Consider the following 21587-nt stretch of genomic DNA (forward strand, 5'->3'; position numbering starts at 1 on the left):
GAAAAGTTTTTTGACGACATTCTTTATGTATGTCCCTTTTCGCGTCAAATACGGCACGTTCAAACAATGGTTTTATCTGTTTAAGTTTATTAGATTAGATTAGATTAAGATTATAATAATACGAGGGCAGTTGAAACATCGATATGATACGTAAAATGCCATTTCATTTACAACATACACTTTAAATCTGTCTTTGTGCATCTTCACCATGGAATGAATTTCTGGTTATAGTAAGTAAATCTCTATGGAATTTTTTTGAATCAAGACAATCATAAAGTTTTATAACTATTTGTTCTTTTCATATTGACTGATAACTGATATTTTCTTTTAGTTACATATTTAAATTATGCCAGTTTTATAAGAAGTTAACATATTTCAACTACCTGTTAAACTTTCTATTTTTTAGTTTACTTCTATGTGGGTAGTAATAAATTTTTTTTTACCTGAAAGTCTTCTCCAGTTCCTTTTTAAAAGTTTTGAAACTGTTAATATTCAATTTTTACTAAATATTTGTTTTTGTGTTACCTTTATTGACACAAGGTACGTTAGTATAATTTATCCTGCTGCTTTTGTTTTCTGAATGGGATAACTTAGTTATCGAAACGAAACGTGCGTTTTGTAAAATATAATATATATATATATATATATATATATATATATATATATATATATATATATATATATATATATATATCAAATTATATAATAAGTCCATTGAAAAAGTATGAAATCACATTATAATGATAAAAGTCGTGATTTGCCAGCCTTGGTTACAGAAACTTTGAGAGAAGAATATTTCAAAACCTGTTGTTTTACCAATAATAGCTGTACAGAAAACATAGGCATAGAGAAATTAAGTGATATACACTCATAAAAATAATATCTCACCAAGTAGTTGGAGTCTGGATTTGATGCGACTGTTGACAAGCTTTCAATGATTTTTAGAACATACGTGTTAAAATTTATGACTTTTTTTGCACACAAAATTAGTTCTGCCACCTGCCAATCGTGACGACGGGGTAATAAAAATTTGTCATTACTGTTAATGTCAATATGTCATTCGTCATCATGTTCTGAATTCCCACTTTCCTGATGTATGTTTTAAATGGGAAAAATTTTGTAATATTCAATGGTCTACACCAAATTATCCCTTGTGTGAAAATCATTTTCATTCAAAGTGATTTTTCAAATTACAATAGAAAATATCTGAAGTATGAAGCTATCCCATCTATTCCTACCTACATCTGCTTGTCTATTTCCATGGAGATTACAGTTAGGCCAAAGTTCATGACTGTGTAGTAAACCAAGAATATTCATATGCTGTAAATACAGGTATATACACTGATATGATTATCGAGGAGCATCAAATTGATAGTTCAAGTGTTCTTACCATAACATCTGGCAATTTACCTATAGAAGAGCCATTGAAGTTTTCAAGTGAATTTTCAGACTACATTGTTACAGAGGAAATTAATAGTTTTGACGAAGAAAAATCGGATTTTTTTATTGTAGCTGGAACTAGCAAGAACAATTTAACACCTAGGGAAATGGTTATGTATCAAATTCATCGGAATACAAAAGCCAAAATATCAAAATTGAAAAGCAGTCTAAAGAATAACTGAGAGCAGTTAAAGGCATTGAAGAATATGTGTGAAATTTCTCTGTCTACAGAACTGTACTCCAGAAGCAGTTTACCCCCAACGAGGAAAGCATCATTTAATGGAAGTGGAGGACGAAGAGATGTATCTGATGGAATCATTTGGGATCAAAATTTTCTTTTGGTTATTATAAGAGGCTGATTTATTTTACAATTTTATTGATTTATGTTTTTCAAATTTTCTATATATTTTTTTAAAAGGCTGTGTTAGGTATAATTGATTTATTTTCTTTTTTTTTGAGAAACGTTTATGAATTTTCGAGACTTTTCTTTGTACATAATACATTTTGTGAATCACAAAATGATATTATATGATATTTTTTCACTGTTTTATTTCTGTTTAGTATTTAATTACATATTACACTTTTCAATTTGTTTTTTCCAAAAATCTGTATTTTATTAGTTCTTATTTTAAAAGTGATATTTTAATCATGTCTACTAATTTTCCTTGGTTTAGTTAAAAATGCATATAAATAAGTAAACGTGTCTCAGTTCTACGGTATTTTTTTATCGTGAAGTGATGGAAATGAATAACATAAAATACAGTAGATATTCTGTGTTGTAAATTTAAATGAACCGCGAAAATATATCAGTTCTACCACCTGCCATCGAGGGCACTGACATCGAAAATCTGTTGTTTCTAGTGAATAACAACTACGTTTGCATTTCTTCTTAGGGTATGTTCTGTGGAATTTATTCTTAAACCGCCAGTCGTGACTTGGATGGTAGAGAGTAGTGTTTTAGATTGTAGAAAAGGGAAACCAAACTGCGTTGATTGCCTCCAATAATAAATATTTTGTAACCTGTTTGTGACTTTGATGGTCAGTCAGTGGCTTTTCATAATTATTAGATATATTTGCCGGCACATCTCGAGATACAGGAAGTTGCCAAAAAGTTGAGGAAAGATCCAGCACACCCTCGATTTTTTGATAGTTATGAATCACAATTAAAAAGATCGTACAAGTTTTCAACAATCGATACAGTCCACTTACAATAACAAATAAAAAAACATCTCTAAGCGATCACAGTAGAAAAAACAGTAAGTTAGAAAGACGAAATGTGTAGAATGAATTTGAGAAACTGAGAATTGGCAATACCAAGCAAAATCTATCATTATAGTTCAAAATTTTTGACTCCAATGAAATTAAATTACAAATATGTTCTAACTATGGCTTTCGAATTAGATAAAGTTTATTGATGCAGTTTATTCAATGGACGCCGATAGTTGTTGACGTCGCATAAGCGATCGGACCCTTCTACGTATCAACTTCCAATAAAACATAACTTTAAAGAGTATGTTTTTCTCATATATAAATACAAATCGTCATCTATGTAGATAAAAAAAATATATTGAAAGTACTTTTGGTATAGTGATAAATCACTGACAGGTGATCTTCTTGTGCCATGTTAGCGATCGAACTTAATAAGCTCTCCTTTTACCACACAATGAACAAGTTTACGAAGAAACAGAATGTCTTTGTCGAGTGGTTAAACTAGGCATTAATTATATTGTTAGAATTTTGTCATTGCCTTCTGCTAGCTGGCACGCGGAATTTACATTTTTCGATGTTGTCTAATCCTGGTTTCCATTCCGCGCCGACTTAACAGATTTTTATACGACAACACGATATCACCATTAAAAGTTATACAAATTTTGAATAGTTATTATTATTATTTTATATTTTAAATTACTCTCTAACCACTTGTTATTCTTTTGAAAAATATTTCGCGTATGGTTGCAACGACTCTGTACTCCCGCGACGCCTACGCAACGTAAAAGGGGAACATCCCGGTTGTCGGCTGTATAATACGAGGCATCGATCCAGTTAGGAGATGCATTCATTTTCCAGGAATAGCTAGAAGGAGGGATATTAAACGTGTAGGGGTAGTTTTTGGCGGTTTGTTGTTTTTGTTAAGTTATTGCGTACTAGAAAGATTAATTTTTTACCATTATAGTTTGCGTGGGTGTATACAACAGCTTTTTAATTGGAATCTGGAGATATGGACGTCTCATGTAATCGAATTTATTTTTAGTGTTTTCACAGGATGTCATAAAAACGTGAATTGAAATTTGTAACTGATAATATGAGAGGCAATATATCTATATTAATTAATCCTGCAATAAATTTTATTGTTATTGTTGTACTAAATCAGACACTTTCGACGGCATTTACAGTAGTTTTACTACATCCATTTTTGTAGTTATCCCAACTTTTTATAAGAAATTCGATAATTTTACAATATACAAAGCTTCTTTGCTTGAGTTGGTACTGTAGCTTCATTTTCAACTCATAAGCCATTCGATTAATCCACATTCCTCACTCGACTAACCTCCTTAAACTTCAATTTGATCCAGTGCTTCCAGAGTCCAATTCCTTGTATAGAAAATGATTCGTGCCTTATTAAGACAGAAATTGAGTCGAAATATCAAAAGGTTTCTATAAACAGAAGTAATAAAGTGAACGTCAAAAAGCAAGAGCATTGATTTAAGAAAAGGTTCAAGGTTCAAATTCATTTTGGCGAATTACATATCATATTAATATCAAAACTCGATCTACTTCAAAAATACAAATATTTTTAGTTTTGAATTGTTTTAATTTTAACTTCTTATATATGAAAAAAAATTATAATTCTCTCTTTTTCTTTAAGTTTGTTAAAGGTTTTACCTTTTTTTTAATCGTATTGATGTTTTTACAATCTACTTCTCGAATAATACGATATTTGTCTTATATAAACTGAAACTTATTTTGATGGTGTTTTGAATTTTAATATAATTTGTGGAATGTTTGAGTAGTTTGAAATTTCAATCGTATTGCCCACACCTGGCCCCCAGGGAGTTTTCCCTATTTTCTAGCCTCAAAGTTTCATTTAAAAGAAATAGATTGTCACGTTGAAACTTTAATGAGAAAGTCGGCAACTATTAGTTGGAATGATTGAAAAGGTTAGAACATCGTTAAACTTAATAGATTGAGAAGAAAAAGATTTAGGAAAAATATCTTGTTATGTCGGAAACATTTCAGACGACACTCGTAATATAATAATTTGTTAAATGGTGAGAAAGAGGGAACAAATTCCAATTTGGCAACTGTTCTCTACAAAAATCGATGTGGCATTTTTCATCTCTTGTTAAATTAGGTCTGGCAATTCATCATGAATAGATTGACATAAACGATTAAAATTTATTTGGAAAAGGACGGCTCAGTTCTATACACATATTGGGTTTTATGGTGCTTATAATCGTCCTTTGAAACCATTCATTCGAGAAACTGTTGATAGTTTTGGTAATACTTTATTATAATCGAAAATACGTATCTCGTAAAATATTATACAGTGTGCATACAAAAAGCGATTACAGCGTTATGTTGGTGATTATTTGAATGTCAATTCCCCATCATGAAACGTATTAAAAACTTTGAGCAAATATCTGGGTGTTCGTGAATATAAATACGACTTTTCCAGGAGGCATAAGGAAACATTGCTATTGATTCACAATTTCCTGTGGAGAAGCACACTTCTGGATAAATGGTTATGTGAAAAATTAGAGAGGATTAATTTGGGGCAAGGACAATCCCCAATCTATGTTCGAAATACTAATACAATTAACCGTTTGGCGCGATTATGGGTTGATGGTACAATTGGACCTAAAGCTGATGGTCAAAGCGATAAATATGCAGATATGGTAGAATGGCGTCACATACCGCGCCAAAAAATTAATTCACAATAAGAAACTTCTAATCAATGATTAATTTCTGGTAATAGACCTGTTAACTGTCCACTGGGTTCATGCGAGGATAAACCAAAAACATAGGAGCTAATATGTAATTGCCGGATTACAGCCTGCAGGTATGTGTGTGTGTGCGAAGTATGTGTGAAAATTGGACCTCAAGATTTTTCTCAGTCGTGTAAGCTCTTTACAAATGGTAATTATAGATGTTTCGCATTTTGATATTTAATATTTGCTTTGTTTGTTAATTGATTGATTATTTTTAGTCATTATTTATATATATGTATTATATAGAGGATAATTATTCACTCTCAGCGCAGTTTTTACTTCAATACATTAAATATCAGGACCTCAGAGGTAGATAACTCTATCAACGAAGTATACTAGGAAATTAAGTTCAAATTTCTTGAGGAGCAATTGGTTTAGTATACCATTAAAAGCAGTATATGTTTGTAGGCTTGTTTATTTGAATAAATCAAACGTTAAGGAATATTTATGGTGTAAAATACGTGGTGCAATCCTCAGGTCTTAGACTCATAGTAAATAGTAAATAAAAACCAACACGAATCAAAAACAGAACGGAGGCTGTTTAAGTAGACGTGTGTCCATTAAGCAACAATTAAACCTTAGTCCAAGTTACTTCGATGGGGACGAGAATCATTAGAACAGGACCCACGGGTAAGAGGTCCAATGACGGTGACTACTCCAGAAAACATTGCAGTACAGACTGTAATTTCTAAGTATCCTACATGAGCATTTGAATGTGACAAAAAATGGGTGCCTCGAAATCTCAACGAAGTGCAAAAGTGGTGTCGAATAGAATGTTGTGAGAGATTTTTCGAGTTTCACTACGAGGATCATGAAAATGTAATTCGATCAATTGAAACGTGTGATGGAACTATGATTCTTTAATATGATCCGACAACCAAAAGAGATTCCATGGGGTGGCATCCGAAAGAAAAAAATCAACGATTACGAGAAGCACCAAAAAAATAATTGCTGAAATATTTTGCAACTGCAATGATATTCTTTTGAATGCCTTTAAGGAATTAAATATTACTGCGAACGCAGCATATTAGTATTAATTACTAAAGCGTTGTATCAAAAAATTATCGAAAAAAGGCGCGGCAAAATCATCCGAACTGTGCGCTTGCTTCATAGCAATGCTCCAGTCCTTACAGCTTCGTTTTCTAATGCTAAGGTACACAAGTGTGGCTTCTCAGAGATTGAACATTAAATATAGTCCTGATCTGACCCTGTTCGACTATTTTTTGTTCTCAAAGCTGAAGGCCAAATAAAGGGTAAAAGACGATGAAATTGAACAGGTGGTGTATGAAATTTCGACTTCTAAAATTCATCATATTGCACAGTGGCACAGAAGCTTTAGTCAGATGTTCTGGGAAATGTGTGGAAATAAAAATATAATATATGGAAAAATAATCACATTTTTTTTATTAGCGACCTTTTTCTCTATGTTATGCTCAGGCTCACAAATTATTCAAATGTTCAAATATTATTGTAAAAATTTATCATGAAGCTAATAGGAAATATTAGGAGGCTTACAACATGAGCTTAAATAAAGTTAAAATAAGATAAAGATAAAAATATTAACAATTCAATTATTTAAAAATCTGGCTTTGTGCTAAACATTTTTTGAAGAGAATATCACCAGTCAAAGAAATGTTTCATTGTAATGATTTGGGGTTGCAGGCACCGATAAATGTAATTTTATAGAAAAATTTTAGATATTTTTCGTCAAAAAGAGAAGGTGCAGGTCCAGTGAAAAGTGTACATACTGTGACAACTAAACAAGACTTGATATAACCATTGACAGAGCTACATTATTAACAGCAGAAATATTATTATTATATTTGCCAAACGAGATTTAGAGCCTGTTTGATGATATGCCGCTACAAACTTGACAGAAGCTCTCCTACTATTAGTTTAGATGTACGACAATTAAATACACTGCTGTCTAATCAGATCTAGAAGGTCCTTTTCCGAGGCAATTGCAATTAAGAGACTTAAATTCCGCAGATTCTCAAAAATAAAACGTATTCAACAACTGTGTAAACCTGTAAACTAAGAAATATTTAATAAATAGAATTGTGTTATCATATTTCTTTTTTCCTTCCGGGTTTCCTCCAAGGTTTCTGCTATTCACCATCTGTTCTATATGCCGTAACCATTGTAGCCTCTTGTATCAGATCACATCTACTATATATTATATGTTACGTGTCTAAATTGCAGGCTGCTAAGTGGTAAACGATGTTAACTATCTTGTTTCCTCAATTAACAACATTGGGAAAATCGAAAGCGAAATACGCCGTCGTTTGACTATGGCAAGATCAGCGACTACCAAGTTAAATAAAATAAGGAAAGACAAATCTATCACGAAAACAACGAAACTCCGTCTAGTTGATGCTCTTATCTTCCCCATTGCAACGTACGCAGGGACAACATGAATTTAATGTACCTGGAACAAATAGCTAGAATATCAGGATCAGGATTAATGGGACGATTAATCATAGAAGGGAAAGTAGAAGGCAGATCCACAACAAGATATGCAAGCATGGAAACAACTGCTGAATCAAATATAAATGGTGTCACTTTGGAGGATAATGGAAAGAGGAGGAGGAGGATGTACCCATTACTGTTATCTGCAAGTCTCATTTATTCTTTATATAGACTATCTTTCTTCGATTCTTTATTTATTCTTCTAATTCAATTCAATTTATAGCAACTTTTTTAGAACCCAGTTTCGCTTGAGGGCAGTGCATACAGTGGGTCTTAAAACTGTTTTATATGAGCTTATTATCGTTCCTGCAGAAACCTCTTTCGATTTGAGGTTGTGGTGTAGCACTCCAGCATATCTTTTGTCTTTAGTCAGTCCATTTCTACTTCTTCGTCATAATTGTAATTAATCATGTTATGTTTCTTCTTTATCAATTTGTTGTTTAATTCCAATTCTAGCACTTTCGTTTCTTTCAGTTTTAAATCCATAGTTTCTGATGCTAATGCTTCTCTTTTTCTACAAAGCTATAACCAACTCGATAACGGCTCAGGCCTTGCAACACCTTAAATTCATTATTGATATTTCATATGCATAGCAATGTTTAAGCATGAAAAGTGGAATACAAGTGTTGTCCTTATATATTTTCAGCTTGAAGCCGTTTTATTACCAAAAGCGCTTTTTGAAATCTATAATCTGTTTGATAACATCTCTTTTGTTTTTGATGGAAATTTGAAATTTAGAACTCAACCTATAAGAACCTTCGAGTTTTATTATAAAAGTGCAAAAATGATTTTTTATACTTTGGAAGTGGGAGGAGCTCATTTTGATTACTGTTTGTTCTTTTTTGTTGTAGACCAAGAGCCAGTGAACAATTTGCTAAAAAACTAATGATAAAATTTTACCGTTTGACACAGTAGAAAAATTGAATAAATGCAGGAGAATGTTAATCTGTGTTCATTGAGGATCACGACCAATATGATGGTGCACACGAGGATGAAGACTATGAAACAACAGAATAATTCCACAAACATAAATTTTGTATTTTTTAATTAGATTAATAAAGTTTTTCTTTAATTGTATATATCCAGCTAATATATATTTTACTCTCCACATTTGTTTTCACTTACCTAAAGAATATTCTAAATATACGTCCAATAAAGTCTAAAGATGCTAAATAAACGCTCTCACTCTAACTAACAGGTTTCCATATGCATTGCTCGCACTCGCACGGACACTCTAGCAGACTGTTGGTGATGAAATTTCTTTCTGGCATTAGATATTATGTCTTATTAATCTATTTTATTTATTATGTTGAAATTTCATGATTGATGAAATGACAAAATTGGATTTTTTTTTATAAAGATTTATAATGTTCTGTCAACAATTAGGAGGTATGTAAATGTTCTGACAAAAATTTTATGAAGTAACAATATTATCGAAAGTAATTTCCTAGAATTTTATGATTTATACTTTAACAAAAATCAGTCTTATTTCTGACCGTTTTTAAAAATTTAGGCCACAAAGGGCTGCCAGAAGTGGCTTTTCAGCATCTGTAGGTATTAAGGTTTGACTGTGAAAAGTTTCATGACTTTTGAAATGACCACCTAAAATTGGTCACTGGCTCTCCCTCTATTGGTCAGTAATTTTACTCTAAAGATCTATAACTTGTAGTATATAACATTTTCTTGATGGTTTAATAACTTTTTGTTTTTATATTTTGATTCAAAGCAATAGCTGAACCAAATACACTATCATTTGCTGAATATCTCATGAGGATCATTTTAACAGTTGGAAATTTGAAAATTAAAGTTTGGAAGCAATTTTTCGTAAAAGAGGGGTTGTAATGTGAAAGTTTATAAGAAGTACTAGCAAAATTTGGTTAAAACTGCTCTATCGTTAGAATAAGAATAAAAATTTTCATCATCTTGGGTAGCTATCTCATTACGTTTTTCATTGTTTTTTACTGCCTACTTTTTCATTATTTCCGGTTCCAATTATGAAAATTCCCACCTGGTTTTTAGATTTCCCGTATATTTCCCATTTAATATCGAGTAATAAAAGCTATCTCCGGGGATTGAACTTAATGACGACCGTAAATCTTCCAGGATAAAGGTGGATATTAATATCTTTAACCCAGTGACGTATCAACATTTCAATTAAATTTTCGAAGAAATTATTGTGTTGTCATGAAAGTTTTTTTAAAATGGGTGGTTTCATTCAGTACAATAAAAAATAAAATTCTATTACAAAAACATGTTAGGTGGATGGAAATTGGTTTATTTATCAAAATGATAGAACAAGCAAATATATCGAATGGTGTTTCACTAAATACTTCCCACAGGAAATGAAAAATGTACAAAAGCATGTCTAATATTATTATACGGAAAACGAATTTGTGCAACTCTTTGCAGTCTCGTATCAAACATATGTTCTAATATAAAATTATTAATTAATTCTATGTACACATATTTGTAACAGTAACAAGGCTTATTAAGTCGGACTACTACGAAAAGTTTAATGGTATGTTCTATTAACGAGTCGCGGTTACGAGATTTTGGATGTAGTACGATGTTTCATATTAGAGGGTTGCGGTTAGAAGTTGGGTGTGGAAGGGTGTATCCTAATAACGGGTTGTTATTAGGTCTAGATAAAAGATTTTCGTAGTGGGATTGTGGCAAAATTAAACATCAACGTATACTAACACTAACTCTAATATATTCCAAGCTTTCGAATATTTTTGTAATATCTTTCGAAATTTAATATTTCGAAAATGTATTCTGCAGTTCTTCAAATAATCAAACAACTACTTTCCTGACTAATGACTAAGCGAATATTGAATTACTTCTCTTCTGAAGAGCGTGATGTTAATTGACCTTTTTCTGGATATTAACATCCCCAATCGATCGCAATTGAAAGAAGAAGTTTATAAGCACTGACTAGTTTCGACGTTATTACGTCTCATTAGGGTGATATAACAACTCTAGTCTTTCACAGCTTTAACAGACGTTAATCTTGTTCTATTTAAGTTTTGCACACACTTTTCGTATGTTAAAATTTTCATACAAAATTTGAAACGTGAATTCTATGTCAATTCCTATAGATTCCAATCCCACTAATACTTAGCCGACGGTCAGGCCTTTTGATATTTAAAATCTAAGAGCTAAAGATATTAGTTCCTAAATGATATAAAATATTTTAATATCTCTTGGTCTTACGGTCCAACAATAGTGCTAATTATAACTGACAAACTGACAAACAAGAATTCTACCTGAAAATAGTCACAAGTGATAAGCTCAAGGCCAGAATCAGCGATTAGTGGCCAGTACCCTGAACAAGAATCAGTCTGCTGTTTCGAGAGTTTACCGTCGTTACCAGACTGATAACTTTCATGGAAGACGCGGTTCCGGAAAAAAAAAAGTGCACATCCGAGAAAGATGACCGATTCAATAAGAACACATTACTGATACATCGAGCCCTCTCCGGTGTTGAAGTCCAACAAGAGCTCAGAAAAATACGGCGAGTGGCTGTGAGTAGCGGGACAGTCAGACGAATACTCAAGGTAGCTAACCTTTAGCCAAAAAGGTCAGCTACTGGCCCCAAATTAGCCCCAGCTCCCTTTCGAAAGCAGAAATTGACGGTGGAGCGGCGGGATTAACGGCGAACCGATACATAGAAGAAATTTTAGAGAATCACATCGTTTCTTACGTCAGTTTCAACTGCACAAACTTTCTAATGAAGGACAATACCCGTCCATATACTGCAGCTTCCGTACAGTATTTATAGGATGTTGAAATTGCCGCTACGGATGGATCAGCGGATAGCCCGGACTTAAATCCCATCGAGCGTTTATGGGATAAATTTAAGAATAAAGTTCGGGGTGTAAATCCTGCACCAGCCAAAAAATCGGACCTCAAAACGGCGCTTAATTAAGAATCGAAGTAAAGAAACTTATTCCATTCATAATAAAGCGATTGAAAGCTGTTAAGTTTGTATTTTCTTTAGTGTTAATTATAACCTTTTTTCATTGTTTAAGATTCCTTTCTGTTTCATTTTTTTTCTTTACCAAAAAAAAACAATTCGATATCAACATGGACCACTCACAATAAAGCTAAGACTAATGGATTAGAATCAGAAAAGGAATGGAAGCCACAGAATTTTTGCTAGAGACTTTTGACCCCGAACGTTCGACTTGAGTTGATTTTTTTAAATAATATTCAACGAGCACGTTTTCAAAGATAAGTTATTAGTAATTATCGCATTTTTCCAATTGTGCGTCGTTGAGTGTTGAACCATTAAATTTTGTAAACTGGCGTTGATAGAGTCCTTAATCGTTTGCTGGTTTTTGAAAGCATGTATAATCGATTTAAAATCATAATGAATTCATATCGCGGTCTTTTAGGAGCGGATTTAATCCGTCTTCCAAAGATCATTTCACATTTTCGATATTATCGGGAAAAAAGTTCAAAGCCTAAGGAGCAAAACTGCTAATAATGGGGTCTTGATTTCTTTTCATCATCTATTAAATACAAATTTATAGGTTTTTACATAAAATTGGTTATAAAATGAGGTTGAATCTATTTTCTTATAAAAAATTCAAAGTATTGTTTTTCGTTTCAAAACCTCTATGCAAATTTGAGATTCTTCCAGAATGTGAAGGTTTTCAATAATTTTTAGGATTATAAAATAGATTGGTAAAGTAATCAGAACTTTAATGCTAGAAAGAGACATCACCGCTGAAATGATGAAATATCATCATGGGTTAAGAGAGAATAAAGAAACTAAAAAAAATTACTTAACGAGAAAATGCCTAATAAATAATAATAACAAGTATACAAGCAAATATAATGAGAGAACAACAGAGAGAAAGAAGAATAAGACAAAAAAGGCAAGAATCAAAACAAAATAACTACTACTTTCCTGGCTAATGCCTCGACGAATATTGAATTACATTTTCTCTGAAGATCGTGATGTCAATCGACCTCTTTGTCGATATTAACATCCCCAATGGATCACAATTCAAAGAAGAGGTTTATAAGTACTGACTAGTTTCGACGTTATTACGTTTCGTCAGAGTGGTATAACAACCCTCGTTCGGGCTTGAGCCCCGCACTGAAGAGCGTCGCTATTTGGTTATAAACACGGCAGAAAGAAGAAAATCGCGACAGGACTCATTTTAAGCAAAGAAAATTTCATTTTCCAGGAAAATGTCAAAAGGCAGGAATCATAAAATAGAGGACAATCACTGGTCCCATCCCCCCCAGTCTATAATGATTTTTTCAATAATATTTACGAGTTCATTCCTTGTTATGTTCTATTGGTTTTCAAAAATGGTAAGTCGATAGCTTGCGACCATGAATAGATCTTCTAATAAATGCCATTTTTCTGAAGACGATATATACTAGAGAAATATGTCTGGAATATTTTGTTTGAGGCAAGACTTTTTTTATTATCTAAAGTTTTTCTATAAATTTTATGGGTTGTCCAGTGTGTCTGCAGAACAGAAGATACCGCATGAAAACATTATGTTTATTGCTACGACTAGTATTTTCTGCAGTAGATGCGTTCAATTATCTGATATTTAAACCATTCGAAGTCCAAGGATTTTCATTACAAAAACGACATAAAAATGGACACAATCTATCTATTTAATTTTTTGGTGTCTCGCAATTTAATTGAAGTGTAAGTAAAAGAGTTGATTAAAAAACTTACAATTAATTGAAACTTGCAATAGTCGTCGTCGGTATGCTCTAGTTCTGACAACCTACAGATTCCTTAGCGCTAACAAAATAAAATCAAAAAAATTGAGAAACATTTTAATACTCGCTTTCTAAACGTATGTTCTGGTTTATTCCGTTAATAAGTAACCAGCACGTTTGTTACAAAATCGGTATTTCTGTGTATTAAATAAAATATTAAACTATTGAATTGCAAAATGTTTTAACCGTTCCATTCATTGTTACGACATAAATACCAAAACACATTTATACAAAATATCTTTACAAGACGTAAACTTAAATAAACCTTTAAAAGGTCGACTAGAATTTCCGCTCTTTGACTCGAAACATTTTAGATGTTACTCATAAATCTTACGTATTAGATGATTGTTTATAAAAAGAATAAAAGTTATTACAGAAACACAGAAATTGTTTTTTGAAATTACAATTTTGGTCATTGGATATGACTATTGTTTTTCAAAATATTCCCCATTACGATCAATATACAATTGCAAGCGTTTGAACCAGTCGTCGAAGCATTTTATTCATTTCGATCAATGGTGAATTTACCAGTAGGTTGAGTAGGCTGTAGACTAGAGCGGCAAATTTTCTTTTCATTTCAATTTACAAAATTTAGAGAAAAAATTAAAGTTGACACTGCTGCTGATATTTATGAATCACTCCTAAGTTTTTCATAGCCGAAAAAGAAAATTTTAAGTAACTGTTTCGAAAAGAAGACGATGGAATTGAACGCATTAAAAAATATATTAAAGAAATGGATAATAAGGAGCTAAAGAGAAAGTTGAATAAAGCACCTGATGATGGACTCATATCCCAGTTAACAAAATTACGTGAGTGCAACTATCGGCTCTAAATAGCTAGTTTACTGGAAAAAATCCTTATTAACAAGGATGTATTTGTTCCTTCGAGAAAAGAATTTAAAAAATATTTATCTATACCTTAATATAGCACTTTGTCTCACTATTTGTACACCAACAAACAAATTCTTGTGGTGAGAGAAGCTTTTTTGCTTGAGAAGAGTGAATAACTATTCACAGTAATTTCATTAAACGATATACCTAATTATTTTGCGAATTCAAAGGCTACAAATATACTGTAATGTTTTTATAATTTAACTTAAACTGTAATGCCAACAGATAATTAAGTCAAAATAGTTATTTTGTTTTAAAACTGTGAGTGTAATAAAAAATATTTGTCAAAGTTACTCGTTGTGAAAGCTTTATTCATACTAAGATATGAGGTTGAATGTAATCAAACATACAGCCTACTTCAAAAGTAGTAGATCATTGTAATTTTATTTTCTTAAACAGAAAAATAATAACACTCCTATTCCGTGAGAAACGGATCTTACACGAAACCTCAGTTATCAAATTGTAGTTGGAATGGAATACTTGTGAAATAAGGTTTCAAATTTCAGAGGTTAGCTTACAGGCTGCAATTCTGTAAATTCGCGACTGATTCGAATTAAGCTACTTCCAAAACATGTGATTTCAACGCATCAGTCGCTTCTTCAGGTGTAGAAAAACGTTAAACCTCGCAATTTATTTTTTTTTCTGCAGGAATAAGAAGAAATCATTGGGTACCAAACAAGGACTGTAACCGGTTAACCCATCAGTTCGATGTTTTCACTGTTCAGAAACGTTTTTGTTTGTGGACTGGACTGATTCTTCTACGACGTCTTTCAAAGCACCGCGATTGAATTTTTTCAACATTTTCTTGCACCAATCGACACAACCGTTTATTTGAGCGATGGTCAAATTATGCGACGCGAACAAATCTTTTTGCTGCTAAATATTCAATGTATGCGAGTGGAACTAATGCCCAACTATGCTTCAAGATCACTGTATGTCACATAACGATCTTGGAATATCAGTTCACGCAACCAGCGAAACGTTCACCATTAAAAATGTCAAATTTCATGATGAATATGTCAGATTTGACATATTCACATTACTATGGCCATAAATCAGAACTCAAATAGCCACCCTCGTATAAATTAACAGAAAAATCACATATTTGGGAAAGCATCTTGCAAAAAACGCGCAGAATCAATTTTGCGAACTTTTAAGTTTTTGATAATAATAAATCCTTATGAATGAAACAAGAAAAACTATAACAAACATTTTGAATAATAAAATGTTCCCGACTCTCAGCAAAACTGTTATTATAAAATATTATTGAATTGGGAAAAGGGAGGATAACAGAAATAAAAACAGAGGTATTTTCTTAAAATCAAAAGGTCTCCAAACAAGAAATCTACGATCAGATAAAAATATTTTGAGGAACAGGAAATAATAGAGGAATTAGGTTTGAAAACAACTAACATGGTGAACTATTTAGAGAGAATATGGAAATTTATGAGCTTGTTTACAAAGAAAAAAACGTTTAGTCAAAGATCATATGCATTATTAATATACTTCCAATACATCTGAGAAAAGTCTAAAGTGATTCATATTTTTCAGTTTGGTAGAAAATAGTGAACTTCAGATTTAGTCAAATGAGAATAATCTGTGGACTGAAAGCCTTCCAACTAGTGGTGAATCATGACATCTGACGACAACATTCACAGGCCCAGACAACACTATTTATTTTAACCTAAAACACCACCAATTCAACATTTAACTACGACTAAAATTCTTCGGCAAAGATCTGGGCTACATATTATTTAGTGAAACATTTAAAAGAGTGTAGTACATTGTTGAAATGGTTGATATTTATTGGTTAGTCACACAAACAAGAAGATACATATACTGAGAAACTGTGTACATAAAAGCAATTGTCGTAGAAAAAAATGTTTTGAACTTAGGAATTTTCATAATGTCAGACGCAAATTGTGCGTATATAGATAGATCATTCACGGATATGTGGAAATCAACTTTTTATCTATTCAACCGAGTTGCTATGTGCGTAAAAAAATTTAAGATTTATTCGGTTTAATGATGCAAACACACTAGAAGTACGTAAAGGGGGAGATAAGACAGCGTCGGACCGCGATAGATAGACAATATTGAGTGCCAATTTATTGGCACTTTACAAATCAACTGAGTGTTTGACATTCGATAAGCAACTTACCCCTACAGAAAGCAAGCTAAATTCATCCAATATATACCATCAAAGATAGCAAAGTATGGAATTAAAGTATGGTTAAGGTAAGCGATGCAGAAAATCATTTCCGTTGGTTGTAGGTTGTATTTACCCTAGCAAATCAACAACTGGCTTCGAGATAAATCACGGTGAAGGAGTAATAACAAATTTCGCCACACAATAAAAAGGATTCGGAAGCAATATGCCAATATTTTATTCATAATAATAATAAATAATTCTTCCACACTAACTATCTTGAGCTATTTCGAAAGAAAACTACCAAAGTTTATTGAAATATACAAGAACAAAACTTACTATATATACATATACCAACAAAACTTGTACACAAACATATATACAAAACGCGTGCTTAATCTCTAGGAGCAGCGTAGTTCTGATAGAAGCGACTAAAGTTAGGAATAGAAAGGGGTGTCTTGAAACCGTGTGGAAGAAAGAGGAATGTAGGTTTGTTGGTTTTTCCTAACCATGCTACCAGGTATATCGGTGAGGTTCAAGTTAATTGCATTTTGTTAGGACAAGTCAATTCCCTGGGTCAGGCATTGGAGACACTGGGTGGTCAGACGATTATTGGTTTATTGAGGTGGGGAATTGTTCGGGGAATTTGGTCGAAGGGTGATTAAAAGTAGAAATATTTCATCTACCTATATATAAATTGATTGTAAACTATGCATTTGATCATGTAATGATCTTTAACAAAGTTGACGAGCAAGAGCCAACTCAAGTTTATGAGTGGTTTTGAAGAAGAATAATGGGTACGCAAATTTTTGATAGATGGCGCCACCACCAACATCCGGTTCAATTGTATTGTGAGATGCGGATTGCTGATTGACATCTAATAAATTTAAAGCATTTTCCGTATCTTTCCAGTACAACTATGTACTCAAGAATGTTCTGTATTTGAACGTTTCGTGTTATAAATTAACTGTTCAACAGGTTTGGATCAAAAACGTTATAAATAATCTAATAGTATTAAATTGAACGGGCACATATGGTAGGCAAAGTCTTTATTATAAATTACTGAAATGATCACCAACTTGAACTCATCTTTTATCTTTTTATATGTTTTTTTGATAAGAATTTGAAGTCATATTACCAGAATCATCGCAGAAGTAACTGTATCAACAAAGAAAACACAAAACTTTTGGAAACAATATATTTTTCAACGTAAACTCCTTTTAGCTCCATACAATTTTCCCAGCGATGTTTAATAATGCGGATGGAACGGTCTTTGCCTTCTTTGGAGCCGGATTTTTCTTTTCAGTCCATTGTTTTGATTATTCTTTGGTTTCGGATGTGAAGTGATGGACTCTCATCCATGGTTTTGAAACGGCTTTATTTTTAGATGGAAACATCTTCATGATGCTGTTTTTGTTCGATTCTGCGAAACGCGGCATCCATCTTGCGGCATCTCATGTCCAAATTTCCAGTTAATATGCGATGTACCGCACTTTTTGAAACGCCTGATATATCTGCTAGCTCACGCATTTTCAGCTGACGATCATCCAGTACCGCTTTGTGGGTTTTCTTCAATTTTGTCACCTATTTGGTCTACCACTGCGATGCTGGTCTGCTCAAGTCGTACGGCCTCGTTTAAAATCTGCAACCCAATATTTTACTGTATTGTATCAATGACCAAATTCACTGAAAAAGTTCACTATTGATGGCTGCCAAATAAATACTAAAAGATGTGGGATCTTCAAACTTGAAACATATGCTGTATAGATTGTGTACTTTCTAATACATTGGTATTTTTCAAACAACTACTACCAACAGCTGGGGAACTTCAAATTTCATCTAATTTCTATTAAATATTTATTAAGAAAACAAATTCATTATACCTACGAAGTTTCCCACTCTGTAAGGTTTCTATAGTACTTATTACTTCTGCAAATGTTGTAGGTCTGGGAAAGATTCATCAGGTTTATTGGTTTCTTTTTGGAAGTGACCTGCTATTAATTGTTTATAAAAATATTGTTCAATTCTGCCTGTATTGTTTTCTTATGTTTGCTTATTTCTTAGGGCGATTCTTTATCTATGTATGTACTCAATTTTCTACTTTACTATACTGATTCTTTTTTCCATACTGTTCGTTAATAGTAAACACCTACACTGGGCTAAAATTTCATATTTTATTCATATATCATTAGTTAATCAACGTGACACTTAGGAGAGTAGGTGTAGCGAATGAAATAGATGTACTTGTGAGGAAAAATAAAAAGGAGTGAATCATCAGATTGAACAACCTCTACGACCTTGCCAAATTAAGAACTCGGTTGTTCAGCTAATGCGATTCTAAGAAAAGAAGGATTGTCGATTAGACTTTTAATTGGGCAACTCGGCTACAACCGTAATTTTTTTTTCTTAATTCACCAGTTAATTGGATAATTTTTACAGTAAGAAATATACAAATGTTTAATTAGACCGTCGCAGAATAGGCTCCATGACATAAAAACGATATGAAAAGTATATGTAAATTTTATTTTTTATTGTTAAAAACTGATTTAGTTTGTTGAAATATCTTAAAATAACAATAATTTGTGTGTTTTTTTTCTAAATAAACATTATTAACTATCGTTGCTCACTCGATATGAATTCAGTTGAAATTTTTTCTACCGAATAGAACATTATTGATTCACAGATATTTTTTACCTCATCAGGTGCGCCAAAAGGTCTAGAATTTCCAGCGATAATACTTTCCTTCGTTTCTGTGGCAACTTCCTTAAGCTAGTAATAATTGAATCGGATGACATTAGTAAAATACTTGAAAGATCTGCATTAGTTAAGTACCTTGAAGATTTTCTAGTGTGGCTTCTCCGATATGGTCTCAAATCTTTACGACGATGGTTCCAGAAGTACCTGGCCTGACCTAGAGATGGCGATAATAGCTTGAAAAAGCCATTGTATTAGATAGATCTATACAGCATACGTTCCAAGTTTGAAGATGCCAGGTTGTTTAGTATTTGTTTGGCAGTCATCAATACTGAACGTTTTCTACTCTGGGTATCAACAGTAGCAAAGAAGACCAGCTTCATAGTGGTAGACCAAATGCGGTGACGACTTCAGAAATGTTGGAGAAAATCCACAAAGCGGTACTGGATGATCTTCGACTGAAAGTGTGCGAGTTAGCAGGCATTTCAAAAAGTGTGGTACGGATTATTTTGACATGAGAAAGCTGTGAGCAAGAAGACAAATTTCTGCGACGTTTCATAATTTCACACCGGAAATAAAAGGACAATAAAAAAAATGGACTGAAAAAAGGCAAAGACCGTTCCATCTGCAGGCAAGGTCGTGACGTCGTTTTATGGAATGCGCGCGGTATAATTCTCATTGACTATCTTAAAAAACGAAAAACTATAAACGACGAGTATAATGGGAACTTATTGCAACGTTTGATCGAAGGAATCAAGCAAAACCGACCGCATTTGGTTAAGAAGAAAGTGTTGTTTTCTTTGTTGGCTCATGTACTTCTGTGACCATCCTCATATTCCTGGATTCTTGTATTTCTATGGGCAGAATTGCAATAGAAATCAGAAGTGATCTGTGAAATAATATTTTGTGTATTGTTATAAACGGCAAATATTTCTGTGTTATACAACTTTGCTCCTATTATTATTTTTTCGCAGGGATTTTTGTGTGGTTTGCAACAACAAAGAGCGTCAATGCTACATCTGGCTTATAAGCCATTTTTACATTATTGTCACGATTCTTCCAAGCTTCTCTTATCCTCAAAGAACTCGTGGGCGTAGTATTCATCACTTCTGTAATCAGTTTCGACTCATCCAATTTTCCTTCTATTCTTAAACCCATTTAAGCTGCGTAAGCCAACTCTAATGCGCCTAATTCTACCCTAACAGATTTTGTTTTTCTTCTTTTAGTTCTCTCGCTACTTCGGGCCGTCTGATGCAAAAAGTTGATGGTGTCTCATCAGGCAAATAGACAATAGGTAATGAAAATAATTCATAAATCCAAGCAGCATTTTGTTTCCAGTCTATTAGTGATGCTACGTTCTAAAGATTTCAAAGTTTCTTCGCCATGCCTTCCAGATATTCAAAGCTTGCGGGCAAATGTTGCCATTTTCCGTATTATTTTAACCCTTCAGTTCATGGTGAACAGATTCTTACGTTTTAAAGGAAAAGCCGTAAAATGGAATAACCACATATAAATATCCGTTACTCATAAATAAGGATATTTTCAAAAGGGGCAAATGTGTGCAGTTAATTTGTGTTTAGCAGGTTCTAAATACTATGCTCTTTTATTAAAACAAAAAATTACAACTTGACTAATTTCGTATCTGAAAAGAAAGTTTAATTTTTATTGTTTTTTCTTCGACTTAAATTTTTCATTAAAAATAATTTTTATATTAATATTGAATTATGTACCCAGAATCCTTTTACCTATAACTAGATTATATCCAAAACACAAATAAATAGTTCAAAAGTTTCTTTAGATTAACATACTTAGACATTTCATGAACAAACGTACCGGTGCGTACTTTCAGGTGACAAAATGCGAAAAGAGAAAGTTTCAGATATATTCCATTCCACCCCGTTACAGACCCAATATCTCTTTTGCATAATTAGCAAGTTTTGCGGTATTCCTGAGCTCATGACAATTTGAACTTTTGATCAGGTTTTCACTGTAGGTTGTGGGTATGTGAATCAAATTTTTCACATAAATTTTTTTCATAAACTATAAAAAATATATGGGTTGGAATCGATATAATAATTACACTATGCTTGGTAATAATTTAGATATTGGCGTTTTTTATAGTCGTAGGTGATTGAATATAAAAAACTTATCTAAAATTTTCTCAGGTTATATGTTGACCTTGAACATTAATCTTGTTACTGA

At 32.6% G+C, this 21587-nt stretch overlaps 1 protein-coding gene across 1 annotated transcript in view; it reads right to left on the reverse strand.

Moving 5' to 3' along the window:
- LOC130900094 (terminal nucleotidyltransferase 5C) overlaps window positions 1–21587 on the reverse strand; it is a 191780-nt gene that overhangs the window by 54404 nt on the left and 115789 nt on the right. The gene's annotated exons all lie outside the window — the stretch shown is intronic.

The sequence above is a fragment of the Diorhabda carinulata genome, chromosome 12 (assembly GCF_026250575.1).
Source record: "Diorhabda carinulata isolate Delta chromosome 12, icDioCari1.1, whole genome shotgun sequence".
NCBI classification, from domain to species: domain Eukaryota; kingdom Metazoa; phylum Arthropoda; class Insecta; order Coleoptera; family Chrysomelidae; genus Diorhabda; species Diorhabda carinulata.